This window comes from Gopherus evgoodei, chromosome 20 (assembly GCF_007399415.2).
Source record: "Gopherus evgoodei ecotype Sinaloan lineage chromosome 20, rGopEvg1_v1.p, whole genome shotgun sequence".
Classification (NCBI taxonomy): Eukaryota; Metazoa; Chordata; order Testudines; family Testudinidae; genus Gopherus; species Gopherus evgoodei.
In genome coordinates, this window is record NC_044341.1 from 11,057,819 (window position 1) to 11,076,487 (window position 18,669).

General features: G+C 56.7%; 1 protein-coding gene across 2 annotated transcripts in view; it reads right to left on the reverse strand.

Moving 5' to 3' along the window:
• Window positions 1-15,725, reverse strand: part of FGR (FGR proto-oncogene, Src family tyrosine kinase) — a 36,915-nt gene extending 21,190 nt beyond the window's left edge. The window contains exon 1 of one of the 2 annotated variants that reach the window (XM_030538935.1): window positions 15,229-15,725. The gene's annotated coding sequence lies outside the window, so the exon portion shown is untranslated. The remainder of the gene's footprint in view (window positions 1-15,228) is intronic. The other variant, XM_030538936.1, reaches the window with a different exon arrangement.
• Window positions 15,726-18,669: the final 2,944 nt, after the last annotated feature.

An 18,669-nucleotide genomic window follows, 5' to 3' on the forward strand; every position in this document is an offset into this window, starting at 1 on the left:
GACTTCCCTCCCACACAGCACTCTGCAGTGTGGACACTTCCCCTCTCCATTATCATAGTGGTCAAAGGCCTCCCTTGTACTGCGTCTCATCCACTGCAAAACCACCTGGGCTGGATCCTGGCTGGGAGAAGCCGCTGCCTCACCAAGAGGGTGCTGGACGTGAGCCCAGAGGCACAGCAAGAAGGTGGCAAACAGCAACACATGGGGCACGACTCTCCACTATCCTAGCACATTGCCCTCCAGAGTGTTACTATTAGGTGTATTACAGAAGTGCCTGGAGACGCCCCCTGAGATCAGGGTCCCACTACACACATTAAGAGACAGTCCCTGCCCTCAAGAGCTTATGATCTAGACAGACAAGAGGTGAGAGAGGGGAAACTGAGGCACACAGCAGGGTTGTGACTTGTCCAAGGTGACGCAGCAGGGCCATGTCAGAGCTGAGAAGAGAACCCAGGCCTCCTGAGTGAATAGTAGTGAGACATGACACGTCTGTATTACCCCAGGAATCCAGAACGGCTTTGTAGAGAATACACTGACAGGCCCTCTGAAATGCAGCCCCTTCAGTGGTGGAAGATGGCAGGCACCTGCCCACAGTCCAGCACTGCCAGGAGGGAGAGTTCAAGCCCCTACTGAGAAGGGCCAGGGGTCGTTAGCAGATGGGGCCTGGATTCCCAAGGGCTCATGCCGAGCACTGTTCACCCACGCTGCAAGAAGGAAGGACGAGTTACCTCTGAACCTGTCACCCAAGTAATCCCAGGCTCGATGCTACCCTGGATTAGGGACAAAAGGAGCCCCTAGCTGCTGCACCCCATGCAGAGAGGGTGTCTCGGTACAGGGGACGCGAGCCTCAGCATCTCTGCCTCTTTAGACTCATGCTCTCCAGCCAGCTCCCAAATAAGATGGGGGGGCTCCTTCCCTCCTCTGTATATTACCCCACTTCTCCATGGCAGCGGCTGGGCAGGGAGGGGGGGAATTTACTTTTTTGTGGGGGAGGCAAAAGAGACCAGACATCTCCCCAACAAGCTCTTCTCAGATGCAGCAATTACAGAGGCAGAAAGTTGGGGGGGGGGGAATGACAGGAGAGGGAAGAGAGAACCCCCCCCCCCGCCATCAGCCCCCACCTGGTTCATAGCATCTTGTCTAAGATGCAGGGAATTGTTATAGTAAAGGCCCATCCTGTGCTGGGGGAAAGACCTGTGCCCCCTGCCCACCCTGTGCCCCACCACTGCCCTGTGCCCCCTGTCCACTCTGCCGCCTTGGGCCTCCTGCCCACAGGCAGTGAAAGTCTCCGCTGCTAAGGTAGCCCCCCACCCAGCCTGCCATGAATATGTAAGAGGGAGCCGGTCCCAGGAGCTGCACAAGGGCCGCTATTAGCGGTGAAGATGCTGTCTGTCCTCATGTGCCTGCCCCCAGCTGTGCCAGCGCAGGGCTGGCCTGCTGCCAGACTCACTGTACAGGAGCACCCATTGTTGGGGAGGGCCCCTCTGGGGCAAGCCGGCTGGATCCCCCCACCCCCACAGTGTTCAGTTCCGGCAGCTGAGCCGGGGAAGGGAACCTGGTCTCCCCACCTGTCAGGGGCAGTGAGACAGAAAGGCTGAGAAGAGGAACAAGAAACTGGCTGTGGTTGGGCTGGGGAAAAACTCATGTAAGAAATCCTTGCGTGGAGTAACCCTCCAAGCTACCTGAGCTGGGACAGGGCATTGCAAGCAGCAGCTCCAGTGCCCCCGGCCTGGCCAACCACAGCCCCAGGCCCTTCCCCTCGCCCGCCACAGCCCCCCCAAACCCTCCCCCACCACACGAGTGCAGCCAGAGCTAGACCTCCCCACTGCGCCCCCCTATCAGCATCCTCTCCTCACACAGCCGGCTCCGGTCACTGGGCAGGGATGAAACCTGCGCCTGTGGCTCTGTGCCCGCTGTAGACGGCTGCCTGTCACACCAGCCCCAGACCGGTCTGTTCCCCCACACCTAGCCCGCGGGGATCGTCTGAATGCCGTGGGCCTTTTATTGCAGTGCAGACATCAAACTCTTCAGGGAGGAGAGTCTCCCTCTTGCTATGGCTGTGTCCGCACGGGAGCCAGAGGCAGCTGTACCAGCTCCCACAGACATACCCTTGCTAGCTCTGAATGAGCTGGGGTGCTAAAAATAGCAGCGTAGCCGCAGTAGGCCTAGTACAGTCCCATCTGAATCCCTGGGGACCTGCTTGGGCTGCTAGCCCGTCCTGTTACTCCTGTTGCCGTGCGCTAGTGGGGGTACGTGAGCTGGAAATTCCACCTCCAGCTCCACTGCAGATGTCCCCAGTGTGTCCACTGAGCACTCAGCCAGTGGGCCCTGATCTCAGCTGGAGTGTGAGCTTTACTGTCAGACAGATCATAACCCACCCCCAACCCACACCATCTTCAGCGCTATGCAGCCCACAGTAACTAGCTCTGGTGTTTCTAAGGTGCCCACTACCACAGGATCCAAGTGACAGCCCTATTCCAGGGCAGAACTATGGGATGAATGAACATATACAATAGGACCGGTCATTATACAGCCAGGCGGACCCAAGAGGGCTTTGCAGGCCGAGGGGCAGACTCTACTCTGTGTCACGCACGCGATGGGTTCCCTGGAGGCCGCGGTTCCTACAGGGCTTTGCTGCCTGGCAGGTAAGCCGCAGCCCTTCCTAGGCGAGTCACCTCCACCATCCTGTTCTTCACCCAACAGCGGGAAAGGGTAGAATTATTTCCCCACTTGGGCACTCAGGTCATTACCGCTGCCCCTGTGGGGCCAGGACAAGTGCCCTTCTGTGGGGAAGAGGCCAGGAGCTTTTCCCAACATCTAGGACCTTTGTTTAGATCCGATCGGTAAGACCCTGACTTGTAAGGGCAGAAGAGCATCCTACGCAGGCACTGGTCCAGGAGAGGCTGGGGGGAGGAGAGGGGCGTGCTGTGGGCTGAGTCACCAACACTTCCTAGATGACCTTGAGTTCTACTGGGAGACCTCCCAGCCCAACACCATTTAGCTCGAGAACTGCCAAGAGCGACAAGAAGCAGGTTAGCTGCAGTTCGTCTGTGCACCGATGCAGATGGTGCCCCCTTTGAAGCCATCTCCACACCTTTGCGGCTTTCTCTGCGGCCGATCCCGCTCGTTCACATCTTTCCCTTTAAATCCCGACTGCCCCATTATCAGCTGTGCTCACGCCCCCTACCCTGCTGCTCAGGGCCTCGGGTCAGCCACCTTACCCACGCTGCTCCTTACACGGACAGAGCCGTACCCCCTACACCACATGCATTGCAAGGATCAGGCCATTAGCCTCAGGGTGCCAGGACTGGGAGCTGACCAGGGAGTTTCCTGCACATTGGCCTGGAGCAACCTCTGGCCAGTTGCTCTCTCACCTTTCTGGGCCAGAAGCATCTTTCTCGCCAGAGGATCTGGAGCAGGACACTGGTGAAAGCATCTCAGTGTGACTGGTAAATAGCCCATCAAGGTTTCTTTTCCTGCCTGGGCTCAGGGTGATTTCGGGTTCTGATACCTGGGAAATAGCAGGAGTTTCTAAGCCTGGTGGAGCCCTACTGGGCTCTCGCACATCAATTGGGCCCGGTTCTTGCTAAGCAGCCCCCGGCTCCCGGCCATCTCTGCTCTAGGTCACGAAGCTTTCGGACACATTCATGGGCCAGGCAAGGAAATCTCACCTCCCGCTTTGAAAGCGACACACGCCAGCTGGAAGGTAAATTAGATCCTCTTCCCCCAGCCCCTGCTGTGAGGAGAGGAGAAGAGAAGGGAGGGCCCTGCTGGCCTGTGGCATCACGCTGACGGATGGGGATTGCTATGCACAGAGTATGCCGCGCTCCAGTCCTGCCGTGCCATAGGAGAGGACACCCCGCAGAGGCACGTCTTGCAGGGAGACAGAAATCACTTCTCGGACTCTGGCTCTGCCAAGCGCTGTGGCTGACAGCGCATCCTGCCGTCACGGCCCCTCCACACGCTGCTAATCCCACTGCCAACGGCTGGGCTTGCCCAGTAATTAAGGTAACAGTAATTGGAATCCTAGCGAAAGCACCAGAAGGCTTGAAATAGCCGGCACCAGAGCCTATTGTTCGCCTGCAGCCATGACAGGAGGAGGGCCTGACTTCCATGCCCCCTCCCCCCCCCACCGTACTCCCCTTTGATGGATCCCAGCAGGCTTGCTGTCCCTGGTGGGGGCTGCATAGCCACAGTATGTCATGGGCACTGCCTCGCACAATGGCCAGGGAAGGGCTGCTCAGCCTAGGGGTTGACCGGGGTGCAGTAGCCACAAAGAGGCAGCCCGGGCCTGTGGCTAATCCTCATGCACCCAGCTCCCCCCCAGCGCAGCATGCCAGGGGCTTCCAGGCCAACGAGGACAAGGCTGGTGCTCTGCCTTCCTCCGCATCCCAAGGGCGACTGTTCCAGGGACGGGAGGCAGAGCCTTCCAGCTCAAGGCCGCTGATTGCAAACCAGTTCAGCCATTGCTATAAGCCGACACCACTGGGTAACTGCTCAGTGGCACGTGAGAGAGCAGTCGGCGGGTCTCACTCCCGTGGAAGCCAGAGCCCCACGGTGAGATGTGTCACCGAGCAGAAGGCAGCCCCTGTGCTGGCTCAGTCGGCACAAGCCATTGTCAACATGACCTAGAGGGACAGCCCACAGGGGTGAGAGCAGAGCGTTCACCCTCCAGCCCATCCCCGTCTCGGCCTCAGGGCCGCACCTGCACCTTTTGTAGCACGTACATTGGCCATTCGTCCAGGGACCTGCGCTGAGACGCACCTGCCACATCACCACCACTGGATTGGAACCAGTCAGGCGGGCATGAAAAGCCCTGCGTAGTCCATCACCAACCCAGTCCCACTGTTCTCTTCGCTTTGATTATTTTATTCATTGGGAAAAGCGGTCCTGAGCCCCGCAGCAAAAAGGCAGAGTACAGGGGAATTAAGCAGCTACGGTTCAATCAGAGAAGAGCGCTGATCACTGGGGAAGAGACCTCGCGCACACACACACACACACACACACACACACACACACACACACACACACAATGCAGTGCGCTGCCCACAACACACCCAATTGTGTTCCGTCCTCAAGCCACTTCTTGGAATACAGCTTCAAACTGCAGCAGGGTAAACTCAGCCTTTCCTCCTTATAGGGTAGATAACTTGAGTTCCACACATTGCAAGGGGCCGTCTTTTCATAGAATATCAGGGTGGGAAGGGACCTCAGGAGGCATCTAGTCCAACCCCCTGCTCAAGGCAGGGCCAATTCCCAACTAAATCATCCCAGCCAGGGCTTTGTCAAGCCTGACCTTAAAAATCTCTAAGGAAGGAGATTCCACTACCTCCCTAGGGAACCCTTTCCAGTGCTTCACCACCCTCCTAGTGAAAAAGTTTTTCCTAATATCCAACCTAAACCTCCCCGACTTCAACTTGAGACCATTGCTCCTTGTTCTGTCATCTGCCACCACTGAGAATAGTCTAGATCCATCCTCTTTGGAATCACCTTGCAGTTAGTTGAAAGCAGCTATCAAAAATAGAGGTCTTGTCTGCCCTGCGTGGATTTTAAAATCCCAACGTCCTGAATTCGATTTCTCCTCCACTTATTACCACATAATGTTCAGTGGCTGTCCTCCACCCCAGAGATGGCTGCATGGTATGGATGCTGAATATTCTGTGTAGTTCATGGCATGTTCTGAGACAAACAGCATTATCTTTATATGTTTCAGCGTAGCCACACGGTGTGGAGGGGAAATAAGGACATTGCCTCTCTGTAATTTCAAAAGAGGGCACTGGTAGGCTAACAGTAATATAGATTTTTAAAATCTCACATTTCAGCTGCTACATTACCAGTAATGACACCTCCCACAGCGAAAGTAGCCTAGTCACTTTCAGCTTTCTTTATAGTCAATTTCTAGTCAGTTTCCTTTTCCAGTTCTCATGCATTGGACTTGGGTTTTCATTACTACAAGATAAGGCTAAAGTATCCATTTAACTCCGTCTAACACACACTTGGCATCTGAGGAAGTGGGTATTCACCCACGAAAGCTCATGCTCCAAAACGTCTGTTAGTCTATAAGGTGCCACAGGATTCTTTGCTGCTTTGGCAAAAAGCACATCTTTGGTAAAGACTCATCACTCCCTCTTTCTTCAATTAAGGTAGGAGAACTCGGCTCTGAAACCTCCAGGGTGACCCTCCATTAAAGCAGGGCTGGTCACACACAACATTCCTAACATATCAAAGGTAACATACAAGCAAGAAACAAAAAGCCTTAACAGATGCGTGAACCTAAACTTCCTGACACAGTGTCTCTTTAAGAGAGGATCTAGCAGTGACTTTTAGACCTTGACATGCTGCTGACTCCAAAAACCTACAACCGAAAGTTGGGAACCCACAAACAACCAGGGCACCCACAGACGCTGTCAAAACAACTTGGCATAAGTGACTTCCTCAAATGAGTTGCAGAATTAGGACAAGAACTCAGGAGTTCTGATTCCCAGCCCCCAGCTCACACTCCTGGAATCACTAGAACAAATACTTCTTAGTGATGTTGGTCTAGGCACAGCGTGACGTCACCAAAAGTCAGTGAAGTGGCTCCAAATTGACACCAGCGGACTGGGTACTACCGGGTTCTAATCCCAGCTCTGACACTGACCTGCTAGGTGACACTGGACAGGTTACTGCAAATCCTTGCCTCAGTTTCCCCACCCTGCTGGGTTAATGATGTTTTGGAGAGCTGTGAGCATGAGTTAATGCTTTGAGAGTTCTGTTCTGGGGTCACGATTTGCAGACGGACATGCAAATATTGTTATTTATCCATGCTTACAGTAACGCCTAGGAGCCCCAGTCACAGACCAGCCCCCCCGTTGTGCTAGGTGCTGTACAAAACAGAGCAAAGAGATGGCCCCTGCTCCAAAGCGCTTACTCTGGTTCGGAAGCTAACTGTGTCTTTGCAGGCAGACACTGGGTATTTCTGTGCACGGCCCCAGGCACATGACCTTTTTAAAATGGGACGCGTTTATGATCTTTGTCTCCTTCTCAGACAGGAATCTGCGGGCTCCCTGCAAGACCTGCCTTCCAGCGCTTGAATGCTGACCAGTGACACTTACCCACACGTGACAGCGGTGGTTGTAGGGTGGGCAAAGCAGCTCGTTTCCTGCTTAGGGGATGAAGGGGGCTGGCTGACTTGCAGCTCTGCTTCCAGGGCAGGAGGAAGGAGCTGGCTGAGCTCTCAGACAGGTGCGCGGCCAGCCAGAGAGGCAGCTCTCGGGAACCGCTCCAGCATCCTGAGCGGAGATGGCAGCTCAGGCTGCAATCTGTGCACGCAGGCAGCCTGCTCCGCAGAGAGCTGGCCGGGAGGGGAGCTGTCACAACTCCAGCAGGTCTCACCTCCCACAGTTGCACGCTGGCTCTGTGAGCTGAGTGTGAAGTTGAGAGTGTAGTGCTGTGAGAAAGGCGGGGTGCCGGGTGCCGAGCTCCCCAGAAGCTGCCGGCTGAGTGTCGTCTCCTCCGTGCAAAATACTCACCAAGCTCCATTCTCTTGGGGGGAAGCAGCAGGACAATAATTCAAGGAGATGCTTCCCCCAGTGCCCCGTGACTTCAGGGCAAGGACTATTCCAGGGCTACTCGGGGTACAGGAAGGGTATAAGCACAGGGTTAGAATGGGGGGCATTGAAGAGCACCAGGCTTCCCCTCCATCCGTAATGCACCATTCTTGCCCCTTACGGAACATCTCATCGCATCCTCAGCCGCAGCGCACTGCCCCAGTTGCCTAGCACGTCACACCAGGCGGCACGGCCCCAGAATGCACCATGCTGCCTGAGGCCGCAGCAGGCCAGGGCCAGCCCTCAGTGACACGCTGGCGATCCCGCTGGCTTACCCAGAAAGGGGTGAGGTGGGGGGAGGGACACAGTGGAGAGGGGGGAGAGCCTAGTGAGTCTGTGCAAACTGAACTCCTTGCTCCACAACAGGAGAGCTGCCTGGGAGCTGGAGCAGACCTGGGGTGGGAAGGTTTTGGCCTGTGAGCTGTGCCTCTGGGTACAGAGACAGCCTCCCTCTCTGGGGCAGGGGCGCACAAAGACACTAGTGCATTCCCCTCCACTCAGCCATGAGGATTGGTGACCCAGGGTGACCAGAAACAGCACAAGGGCCAGGGTAGACAGGACTGAGCTGATTCCACGGCTGGCTCAAGAGGAGATGCTTGTGGGGGGGAGGAGGGGGTTTGTAGGCGAGGGACCAGTCACCTCCCAGTGAAAAGAGGCACACGAAGTGAAAGTGGGTCCGCAGCACAGTGGGGGCAGGCACAGGCACTGCAGCACCATGGGACAGAGAGGAAGCCACACCATTCCGGTCCAGCATGCTCAGCTCATGGAGGAAGCTGGGTGGGAACCGGTAAAGGGGTGGGGGAGGGAGGGCTTCAGAGCCACCCAAAGAGGGGAATCCCAGGGCTGCCTTGAGAGCCGAGCTCTGAAGGGGGGTGGAGAGAAGAGAGGTGCTTAAGGGGAGATCACAGCTTGGGTTGCGGGTGGAGGGCTGGACGCAGGGCTAAGTTGAGATCCAGCCCTCCTGGGCCAGAAAGCCCTTCCACGTAGCATTGGGGGGGGGGGGGGAGCGACTCTTGAGGAACCAAGAGGGCTCTGGGGTGCACCTCTCCCCTAGGCTGGTTCGTCTTTGTTTTCCAGCCACAGAAGCTGACACTCAAGGCCCATCTGCCCCAGACCCCTGGGAACAGAGCCGCCCTGCTACCTCTTGGCCAGCCAGGGGGAGGCAGGAGCTGACAATGGAGATGGGGAAAACAGCAGGAGAGCCCCACCCTGCACCCCCAGGAGTTCAGCTGGCTGAGTAGCTATGGGGCTCCCTGCACAAAGTGGAGCAGGGGTAGGGAAGGGGATATGTGGGGGGACCCTGGAGGGGAACCACGCACAGAGAACTCGCCGCACGGAAAGCGCATCAGTCTGGCGGCCCAGGTCGTCGGGGGGCTGGAGTCTGGCTAGCATCAGCCCAGGCCTCACGCTACCAGGGCAGATAGGGCCAAACGCTCCTGTCAGTCACACCAGCGCACCACCACCAAAAGTCAATGCAAGAGCAGGAGGGATTGTGCCACGCTTTGGGGGGTGGAGAGGGCGCGGTGCTGGCAGGACTCCCCTCCCCCACAGCCCCCTCCCCGCATAGCCTGCAGCATTTGGATCTGGATAGGCGGCTGGTGCCGCCAGGTATGCAAGCACCACCGCAGGGCAGGGCGGGGGAGAAAGATCACGCAATAAAACCCACAGGCTGAAATCAACATGCTGCACACACGTTACCCAATGCCCAGAGCACACCCCCGGCCCCAGCCCCAACAAACAGCCCCATGACAGCATTATCGCCCCACACACAACCCACGCCTGCCTCGCCACATGCAGTCACATCCGGGCCAAGAGGAACCCAGAACACCGATGCGTACGGGAGCCGTGTCACTGCTCAACTCAGAGCCCACCAGGCTCCCTATCGCCCCCCAGCCCAGCCGTGGATCTCCACGGCCCAGACTTTTGAAAGGGTAAATTACCTTGCGACATCCAGTCTCAAAGGCTGAATGGAGCGAGAGGTGGGTGCGATCACTAGTCCCCTGGGGAAAATAAGGCATGGCAAATAGACGACTTGGCTGAGGTCACATGGTGACCAGCAGTTACCCTCCCCTTTCCAGGGCAGCCAGGGAAAATTACGGGGCTTTGGGAATAGTCGTTAGGGTTTCCTTCCTGGCATCAAGGACGCGTTTCTCCATTCTTCACAGCCCCTGCTGCCATGTTCAGAACACATTCGACAGCTGTCTGGGTGGGTGGACGCAGCCACATGGAAAGTGTGTGTTATGTTAAATAGTTAGCGAGAGAAATGGAAAAGCATCACCCTGTGTGGTCAGCACATGAGAGGCTGGTGCCCCAGATGATTCCAGCATATAGATCTGGCCAGTGGCTCAGGCCGCAAGGGCAGATACATCCATCCCGTAACCAAGGGAGCAGCAGGCTGGAGACCAGACCAGGTCCTTTCCTGCAGGGCTTGCATGACTTGAGGGCAGGGGTACGTCTCCTGCCGCCAGGTGTCCCAGGCTGAACCCAGCCTATAGTGACAACATCCTCTGCCATCAGACAGCCACTGTGGTCACTGGATCTCCAGCTGGTCCCTCGTGGGCATGTGCCCATCTTGCACCCTTCGGCCTCTTGCTGAAAATCCCCAGACAGACAGACCCAAGGGTTGTCCAGCCACAAAAGCTGCACTGATCTCCCATTTCCCCGGCCTGCTACGGAGGAGACATCTAGGGCCAAGCCACGGTTTTACCAGGGATTCCTTCTCATGGGCTGCTCTTCATTCCCCAGGAGATGGAAATGCAACCTCCAGCCCCTGGGGGAGATGATCACCTAGGGTGACCAGATGTCCCGATTTTATAGGGACAGTCCCGATTTTTGGAGCTTTTTCTTACATAGGCACCTATTACCCCCCCAATGCCTGTAACGATTTTTCACACTTGCTATCTGGTCACCCCACGATCACCTCTCTGTGTGTGCTAGGAACAGGGAGAAGAAAAGCTGGACCCACTCCCTGCCTCTCGCTTCCCCCTTGCTCCTAAACACCCTGGCGAGGTCCATGAACATGGCACACCAGGGAGGGCTGCCTGTTACCGTCACTGCACTGCTGCGTTATGTCAGGCCCTGCTGTTAAGCGCGGGTGTTAATGTAGCAGAGTGTGGTTCAGACGTACCAGGTTCAGTCCCGGCCAGCGATGGAACCACAGGGTCGCTGCACAGAAACGAATGCTCCTTCAGAGCCTGCGTCTTGCTGTAGGGAAATGTCTAGGTGCGCACTGGGGGAGGCCAGTCACACATGTACAACATTCCCTGCCGGTGCATGCAGGGACAGTCTGTCACGGCCTCATTCCTGAAGACCCCTCTCAGCACGAGCCTCGGGGCTGGGAGTGGGCTACTGGCACGAGCTCCGAGTTCAGATCTACAGGTGGGCGGGACTCAGCATTTACCCATGAGGAAAAGAAGGGGGAAATTGCCCCCAAATCATCAAAGGTGGGGGAGAATCAACGCTTGAGAAATAAACTCAGAGAAACACACCACGCAGGGAGTTTTACAGGCCAGCCCAAGCTTTCTTTCCCTTGTCCCAGCTAAACTGCATGGTAGAAGCCTAGGACCCAGCACTGCGCTTAGCGAGTTGTGTGCACACAGCTACTTCCGTTCTTCCCCTCCCCCATATAAATACAACGCACTCGTGCGACACACCGCAGCTCAGCAGAGCCCACAAATGCTTTTTCTGCTGCCTAACCCTCCAGCCTGCCCCCTGACTGACCCAAAGCAATCGCACCATCCTGCCTTGTGAATGGATTCTTAGTTTTAGCAGATCTGAGACAGCAGAGTTTGAATCCAGACCACCCCGAAGTCTGGGCTGGCCGTGTCTGGGACTCATCTAAGGAAGCCGACGGTTTCCCCGAAATGGGAAGGAAGCCATGGTCTTGCTAAAGCCCACTGCTCCTTGAAGGCAGGAGAACTGCTGGGCTTCCCATCACCTCACTGCCCTCAGGAACTCACACCACACCTGGCCCTGAGCACCCAGTCCAGGCTAAACTCACCCCAAAGTCCAGAGGGGCTGTGGCTGAGGACGAGATGTGGGACAGAGGCCTTTATGTAGAAGGCAGCAATCCCTTCCTTGAGATTGGGGCAGGCCTAGTGGTTAGGGCAGGAGACGGGGAGTCAGGACTCCTGGGTTCTGCTCCAATCTCTAACAGCAGCTTACTGGGTGACTTTAGGCAAATCACTCAACTTCAGAGACTTGTTCCCCACCACCCATGAAATGGATTCAATAATCCCTGCACACCCCGCTCTCAGAGGGGCCTGCATGGCTCCTTCACTGAATGTCCATAAAGCGCTCGGAGCTCCCTGCTCTCAGAAGGTGTTTTTCCCCCTCTGGTCCAAGTCAATGTGTGATTCTGTTCTATCTAGATTCTTGCACCATGCTCAGAATATCAGAGTATCACAATTACCCCTTCCCTGGGGATCGATCTGTGTGATCGCCATGATTCATGCACCCACCTTTGTTGTTAGCTTGTCCTGCCACCCTCTAGTTAGTCACCTGTTGCATATTCACTAAATCTTAGATTGTGAGCTCTCTGGGGGCAGGGACTGTCTTTTTCTTACTTGTTTGCAACCGCCTAACACATCAGAACCCCGATCCCTGACAGGGTCCTAAGACCTTACAGCAAAAGCAACAACAAAAAGAAATTATCAGCAAGGTAACAAAGTTCCACTTAAACCTTCACCCTCCACTTGGTTGCTCCTGGAGTTCCTCCCTCCAGAGTGCTCAGCCCACACCCTGGATCATCTCTGTAGAGAACCCCTTGGACAGGAGATAGGGACTGGATTGGGATGCAAGAGATCTGGGGCGAGTTCCCTGCTCCACCAAGGACTTCATGCGTGATCCTGACTAAGTGAGGGAATCGCTCTAGGCCTCAGCACCTGATCTGCAAAATGGGAAGATGTTACCTTTCTTCCACTCTTGGCTTGTTTAGACGGCGAGCTCTCTGGCATCTGTCTCTGTGCATCTGACACAAAGGGGGCTCAGTCTCAGATGGAGCCCCCATGTGCTACCATCCCCCTTAGATCTGCAGGCACGAATGAGGAATTTGCTCCGGTGAGTCTCCACTACCCACTCTGCCCTTCATCAGCCAGAAGGGCACCTGCTACCAGGTGGGAGGTTTCAAGCAGACTCTGCCAGCCTGTTCCGGTCAGCAGGGAAGTGCTAGCCACCCATCTATTAGTCCACAGACGCTCTGTTGTGGGCGTGAGGCAGGGGAAGATGCCAGGGGGAACAGGGATAAGGATTTTTGAGCGAGGCAGGAGTTCATTCAAAACAGCAGCAAATTGAATGAGCAACGGGTCCAGTGAAAGGCATGGGTGAAACCCAGGAAAGGAGAGGTTGGCCCAAAGAGGAGTGGAAATAAGTTAGAGCTTTACTAATGGGCAGAGGGGCTCCCCACGGCCAGGATTTGCCATCCCAGCCCTGGCCTCAGGCTTTACCTCTCCGACCCAGCCGGCTGTCACCACCCCACAGCTGTGCCATGACCTCTATAGGAAAGGTGGCGGCAGGTCCCACCCTTGGCCTGGCATCACCTGCAGCTTTTGCCCGCAGCCTGAGCAGAGAAGCCAAGGAGCAAATGGGTCACAGGGACACCCCCCCTCGGCGCTCCTGGAGGGCATTCGGCTCAGGTCAGGCAGCCAGAAGCTCACCCTGCTGCTGCACCTGTCCCTAAACAGGCAGGGAGTGGCTGCAGTGTAAACAGAGTGACTCCAGCAGAGTCAATGGGGTTACCCTAGTGTATCGGAGGGGCCAAAGGCCTCCTTCCATCCTCGACGCTGCCAACAACCCTTCCCTGTGCTGCAACCCCGAGTCACCACAAGCCCATTGGCTCAAAGGAGCGCCCCTTCTGCGGGCGAAGGGGACAAGGGCAGGGTGGCGTCCAGTCTTTCATCCCCAGGACCACGGCCCTCCCCTGGGGGTCTGATCAGACGTACGCCGGCGTATGACCAGAGCAGCTGCAAAAGGGACCAGCCTTGGTCCCCAAAAGTCAGCACTGGACCCTTGCCAACTTCAGCCCTTGGCTCTGGGCGTCTGATCTGGGCCCCGTGACACAGACTAATCCACAGGCGCACACCCTTCCCACAAGAAAGAGGAAGTGCACTATTAGTAACGGCCTAAAGGAAAAGCTCATTATAGGGGTAGCCATGGTAATCTCTTGCCACCCTCCCTCCTCATCCCTAGCCCTGCCTGCTGGCTGGGAAACGCAGGATTTCCGCTGGAAGAAGAGCAATTCCCGGATCTGAGGGGCTGCGAAGGAGGAGGAAATCGGGCTAGGGGAGCAGGGGGGACACACAAATACAATCCAGAACCCGTCCCAGAGCTGGGAGGGGAAGCGAGACCCCTTCCCCACAGGCGGGGGGCTTAGGCAGGAAGCTGCCAGTTCCTGGGCCAGGAGTTAGCACAGAGAAATAAACTCAGAAAAAAGGGGACCAGAGACTGGGCTGAAGGCCCCTTTCCCAGACACGAAGTCAGCATCCCCAGTGGGGGCCCTTGGGATGCGGCTCCCACGCCACCCCACCCCACCCACTCGGCCAGGGGACAGTGGTGCGCAGGGTTGGTTCCAAGGACCAGGTGTCTCAGTGGCTGGGGACTGGAGGGTTCCCACGCAAGCATTTTCCTGGGGGGAGAGGGAGAAAGATACAACCCCCCCAAGGCAAAATCATCTGAACTGTGAGGACTAGAGGGGTGTCCCCGGCCCCTGCCCCGGGCACAGCCAGATACAAGAGGCTGCCACCCGACTAAAGGCTGGCAGGAAAGGGACACCCTCTTCAGCCACCCCGCCAGGTCCAGAGCAGGCAGGAAAACAAACCCGTTTGCTTGTGCAACCCGCTTCTGTTGCTGCCGCCGCTTAATGCCCAGCAAAGCGGAGCGGGGGCTTCGCTCCCCTCTGGGCCAATCGCGCGGGGGGGCAGGGAGGGTTACGCCGGATTTACACGAGGGGGGCAGGAATGAAGCGAGCCTGGCTTGTTTCACCTGGGGAGCCCCCTGGCTTGCAAGGAGGTCGCCTGCCTTCCTTCCCCGCAGCCACGAGCGAGAGGGGCGCCTCGGGCAGAGGGGCGGCAGCCCCCTGGAGAAGGTGGAGACATCAGCCCCCCAACAGCGATCCTCATCCCTCCCCCACTCCATCCGCCCCCCATCGCACCGCAGCTCCCGGAGCGGGATGCCCGGCAGAGGGGGATTCAGACAGACCCGCCCCCCCTCACACACCATGTGCGGGGAATCAGAGCGACCCCCTTCCCCAGCTGGCTGGATTCAAACACGCGCCGCGCCCCCTCGGCCCTGCACCCCTCCCCAGCGCCCCCGCCCCCCTGGTGCGCCCCTCTCCAGCGCCCCCGCCCCCCGGCGCGCCCCCTCGGCCCTGCACCCCTCCCCAGCGCCCCCAGTGCGCCCCTCCCCAGCGCCCCCGCCCCCCGGCGCGCCCCCTCGGCCCTGCACCCCTCCCCAGCGCCCCCCGGTGTGCCCCTCCCCAGCGCCCCCGCCCCCCGGCGCTTCCCCTCGGCCCTGCACCCTTCCCCAGCGCCCCCATTCCCCGGTGCGCCCCCCCCAGCGCCCCCATCCCCCGGTACGCCCCCCCCAGCGCCCCCATCCCCCGGTACGCCCCCTCGGCCCTGCACCCCTCCCCAGCGCCCCTCACCTTGCGCGGCTCCAGCCTGCGGGCTCGGGGCTGAGCTGGCCCCTGGCAGAGGGGCGGGCAGGGCACAGCGCGCCGGTGGGTGCCTGCGTGTTTCCCTGTCGCTCCGGTTCTTCTCCCTGGTGCCCAGCCCTCAGCCGGCCCCCTTCTGCCCCCCCGCCCCTTAGCAAGGGTTCATTGTGCGAGCGGGAGCCCCAGAGAGCTGCGCTGGGCGCTCACAGGTCCCAGCAAATCCCCATCAGCTGGTGCCAGAGACCCCGCCGCCCAGGTCCACTCATTGATTGCCGCGGCCTGGGGTCCTGCCAATCCGGAGCGTCCCCGGGGGGGGGGGGTTGAGAGAGCACCCCCCACCCCAATCAATCCCGCAGCACCGGGCTGCCCAGGACAGGGGGAGATTGCAGAGCTACCGACCCCCTCCTCCCCCACATCTCCCTGGGCCCTGACCTGCAGCTCTAGGGTCCCGCAGACCCGGCCCCCTCTCGGGATCTGCTGCGGGAGAAGGGGCTTGGGGCTACCTAGCTCTGGGTATTGGCCACAGCCAGTGGGGGCGGGGGGAGCGCCTGCCAATCAAACCAGTCCAGGGTGTGGCTATGTCAAAAATGAATCTGGAGGAGGGGGGCTGAGGAAAGCCTAGTCGAGGGGTCAGCAACCTTGTAGAAGTGCTGAGCCAGGCTTCCTTCGTTCACTCGAATTTAAGGTTTCGTGTGCCAGTCATACATTTTAATGTTTTTAGAAGCTTTATTTAAAATTAAATTAAAATGCAGAGCCCCCCGGACCTGTGGCCAGGACCTGCGTAGTGTGAGTGCCACTGAAAATCAGCTCGTGTGCCGCCTTCAGCACGCGTGCCATAGGTTGCCTACCCCTGGCCTAGTACCACCTGTTAATGCGACCTCTGGGCACCTAGGCAGCGGCCCAGCTTCTCGAAGGGATCCAGGCCTCTAACTCCCATTGATTTCAAATGCGTTCAAATATCCCACTGATTTCAATGGGAGTTAGGTAGGATCCAACTCTGTAGCCCGGTTGCTTTTCTCTAGTATGAGCTGCAAGAAACCCCACAATGAGCAAATGTGAAATAACCCCCTCACAGGGTCCTTCCTAATGCCAGCTAGTTAGTGGCTGAGAGGCGAAGTGACTCCCCTAAGATTGCCGAGCAGGTCAGCGACCCCCATGATTCCCGAGTCCGTGCCCAACCCACCCGGCTTGACCCCTGGTGAGAGTACAGGCTGAAAGAGCTACGGGCCCCCTCCACTTGTTGGTAGAGGATGTGCCACTGGCACAGTTTTGAGTTGCAAGAGTCAGGAGCAGCACCTGGCGGGAGCTTGTCCAGGTGCGGTGCCCGTCCTGTAGAGAGCTGGATGAATAACAGAGCTCTTGGTTCACTTGCAATTCCAAAATACTTTAAAAAAAAAAGTTTCAGGCTGAATCAAAATCAAAAGTGTTGGAGATTTTTGGCAAATGAAAGAGTAGAAAAAAAAATGTCAACTCAGGTCATACAAAATATTTTGCTGGATGCGAAATGAAACATTTTGTTTGGATTTTGAGCATTTTCAACCATCAGCTGTAAAATTGAAGGACATTTCAAAGCACAAAGTCACCTGGAATCAAAATGTTTCGATATTTCCTGAATTTGTTTTTTTATTTTTTTCCCAACCAAAACAATTTGGCAAAACCGACCCAAATTCATGAAATGTTTTGGAGTCACCGAATCTGCATTTTTTGCCCCCCAAAGAAGTTTCCCTAGAAACATTTTGTTCATCTCTAATCCTGCAGGTAATGAACTGTACTTCTGCAGTGGATTTCAGTCCAGCTTCTGTCATGAGCACTAAGGCCCAGATTTCAGTGGAAGCTAGGAGCCTAAATACCTTTGAACATCTGGAGCTAAACTCATTAAAGCCAACCTATCATAAATATAGGGGGAAGGGTAGCAACCTTTATGTATGTAGTAGCATAAAATCCCTCCTTGGCAGCTGTACTGCTTCAGAGAGTGGGGGAGAACCCTGATATGGTGTCAGAGGTGGGATTTTATGCTACTGCATACATAAAGGTTGCTACCCTTCCCCCTATATTTCTGACACAACCCAAAGTCCATAACAACCAGTGCAGACCACTCCCAAACACTAATGCAATTCTTCCCCTCCCCCTCTGGAAATGGGGTATCTTTCCCCCAAAGAAATATGGGAGGTGGGGGGGAAGGGAACTGATTCAAAACTGAATGGAGGGTGAAATTCTCTCCTCCCCCCGCCCCGGAGAGAGGCTGTGCAAAGCTTACTCACTGTTTAAGGGGACTTACAGGATGCAGCTCCTAGGGCGGGTTTTTGGCACAGTGGGGGTGGGGCGATACTCAGAGAGGGCATGGAAAACGACCTTCGTTGCACAATAAAACCATCGCAAGTCAGTATTGCATCTTTCCTCCAGAAGAATCTCAAACCTCTTTGTAGGCAGCCTCTGAAGGAAGCCGTTGCCCATCTCTGTGCTGCAGCCACCTCTGGGGTGGAATGCAGCCGCTCTGTGTGAGCAGCCAGGCAATGGTTATCTCTGGAGGGGAAGTGCAAAAGGATTTCCTTAGCCAAGACAGCAGTGGGAAGGCAGGAGGTTACCCAACCACAGCTCTGACCAGCTTCACACCTCTGCAGGAAGTGCCTCGGGGGGGGTTGATGAGTGCAAGTGCCCCCCACTTTTTTTGCACAGCAGCCCCTGGACAGTTCAGTACCTGCCAGGAGGGGAAGGGCACCACCTGCTGAATTACCACCAGTGCTCCCCGCAGCACCAAGGTTCAACCTGGCTGTGTCCCACTCAGGCATTCACCAGGCCCAGCTCTGTCTCCCACAGGGCTGACACCTGGATGATGGAGAAAACCATAAAAAACGCTAAGACTGGAGCCCCGGGCTTCACTGCAGCAAACAGCTCCCATCCAGGAAGCCCCAGTCTTAGACCTGACGACACCCCCAACATAGACATGCCCCAAGGACCCCAACATTAGCAATCTCAGCCTCTAAAATAAGGAATGCAGATCTCCAGTGGCTCCCTTGACAGCCCCCTCCTGCCCCCATCTATCCAAAGGGTCTTAAAGGCCAACATCAGACTCAGAGGGGAGACCCTGCTGGCTTTTGGGGAGCCATTCTCGAGTTGCAAGGAGAATCGGGCCATTAGAAAACCATCAGAGGCAGGTGTGACCCCCCAACTGCACTGGGTGTCAGGACACCCTGGTCCTATTCCCTACTCTGCCATTGGCTAGCTGAGTGACCTTGGGCAAGTCACATCCCTCTTCTGTGCCTCGGTTTCCCTTCTTACTCTTTCTCTGTCTTGTCTATGAGATTGGCAGCTGTTTGGGGCAGGGACTCTTCCTTTGGGAACGTTATCGCTGTAATGCTTAGGAGCGCCAGTCATGGACCAGGCCCCCTTGTGCCAGGTGCTGTACATTTTTATTGCTATTAGATGTATAAT